The sequence below is a fragment of the Colobus angolensis genome, unplaced genomic scaffold (genome assembly GCF_000951035.1).
Source record: "Colobus angolensis palliatus isolate OR3802 unplaced genomic scaffold, Cang.pa_1.0 Scaffold93, whole genome shotgun sequence".
Lineage (NCBI taxonomy): Eukaryota > Metazoa > Chordata > Mammalia > Primates > Cercopithecidae > Colobus > Colobus angolensis.
The window spans coordinates 3,812,894-3,814,862 of record NW_012123265.1 but is presented as its reverse complement, the minus strand read 5'-3'; the positions used below and the strand labels follow the sequence as shown (position 1 = coordinate 3,814,862).

The 1,969-nt window shown below is 48.3% G+C and overlaps 1 protein-coding gene across 1 annotated transcript in view; it reads right to left on the bottom strand.

Moving 5' to 3' along the window:
- The window catches only part of LOC105504638, a 78,384-nt gene that overhangs the window by 10,479 nt on the left and 65,936 nt on the right, over nt 1-1,969 (bottom strand). The gene's annotated exons all lie outside the window — the stretch shown is intronic.

Genomic DNA, 1,969 nt, shown 5'->3' with positions numbered 1-1,969 from the left:
AAAAAAAAAAAAAAATCCAAATCAGATAGTGTCCTTCCCCTGCTCCAAACAAACCCTCCTTGGCTTCCCATCTGTCTCAGAGAAGAGCCTCCCATGCTTTAGGAATCTAGCCCCTATCACTCTCCAACATCATCCCCTACCTGTCTCACTCTGGGGGACTCTGCTGCAGTCTCACCGCCCTCCTTGTGACCCTCAGACCACCCAGACACTTGTGTGTACCCCAGGGCCTTTGCACTGGCTGTGCCATTACCTCCACATGGCTGCCTCCTCTATTTCTCAGGTCCCTGCTTCATTGGTGTCTCCAGGAGACTTTCTCTTACCCCAACCACTCTCAGTAACAGAGAAACCCTCACCATGCACTCCTGCTTTTTGTTATTGGGGCAAAATTCTCACAACATAAAATTTACCATATTAAAGTGTACACTCAGTAGCATTTAGTACCTTCACAATGCTGGGCACCTATCTTGCACTAAAACTGTTATCACCCCAGGTTGAGTGTGGTGGCTTAGGGCTATAATCTCAACATTTTGGGAGGCTGAGTCAGGAGGATTGCTTGAGGTCAGGAGTTCAAGACCAACCTAGGCAGCATAGCAAGACACCACCTCTACAAAAAATACAGGCTGGGCGTGGTGGCTCATGCCTCTAATCCCAGCACTTTGGGAGGCTGAGGCGGGTGGTTCACAAGGTCAGGAGTTCGAGAACAGCCTGGCCAACATGGAGAAACCCCATCTCTACTAAAAATACAAAAATTAGCTGGGCGTGGTGGCACACGCCTGTAATCCCAGCTACTAGAGAGGCTGAGACAGGGGAATCACTTGAACTCGGGAGGCAGAGGTTGCAGTGAGCCGAGATAGTGCCATTGCACTCCAGTCTGGGCAACAAGAGCAAGGCTCCATCTCAAAAAATAATAATAATAATAACAAAAATTAGCTCAGCATGGTAGCACATGCCTGTAGTCCCAGCTACTCGAGAGACTGAGGCAGAAGAATCCCTTAATCCCAGGATTTTGAGACTGCAGTGAGTTGTGATCCTGCCACTGCACCCCAGAACTTGGTGACAGATCGAGATCATCACCCCAATAGAAATCCAATTCTCTTTAAGCAGTTGCTCCCCATTCCCACTCTTCTGCATTCCCAGCAACCACTAGTCTACTTTCTATTTCTGTGGATTTGCCTATTCTGGAAAATTCATATAAATGAACTCATACAATATACGTGACCTTTTTTTGTATTCCTCACAGAGCAACAGAAAGCCTCTATACGTGACCTCTTATGTCTGGCTCTGTTCACTCAACGCTGTATTTCTTCTTTCTTTCTTTTTGCTTTTCTTTTTTTGAAACGAGTCTCACTCAGTCGCCCAGGTTGGAGGGCAGTGGCATGATCTCTACTCATTGCAACCTCTCTGTCTTCCAGATTCAAGCAATTCTCCTGCCTCAACCTCCCCAGTAGCTGGGATTACAGGCATCTGCCACCACAACCGGCTAATTTTGTATTGCTAGTAGAGATGGGGTTTCACCATGTTGGGGAGGCTGATCTCGAACTCCTGACCTCAAGTGATCCACCAGGCTCAGCCTCCCAAAGTGCTGGGATTACAGGTGTGAGCCACTGTGCCTGGCCTTTTTTGTTGAGGCAGGGTCTCACTCTGTCACCCAGGCTGGAATGCAGTGGCATGATCACGGCTCACTGTAGCCTGGACCCCCTGAGCTCAAGTGACCTTCCCACCTCAGCCTCCCAAGTAGCTGGAACTACAGGCATGTGCTAGTATGCCAAGGTCTCGCTATGTTGCCCAGACTGGTCTCAAATTTCTGGGCTCAAGTGATACTTTTGCCTTGGCCTCCCAAAGTGTTGGGATTCCAGGTAGGAGCCATTGTGCCCAGTCCATCACATTTTCAAAGTTCATCCATGTTGTAGCGGGTATAGTAATTCACCTGCTTTATTTCTCAACACAATAGTTACAAAGCACTTGGCGC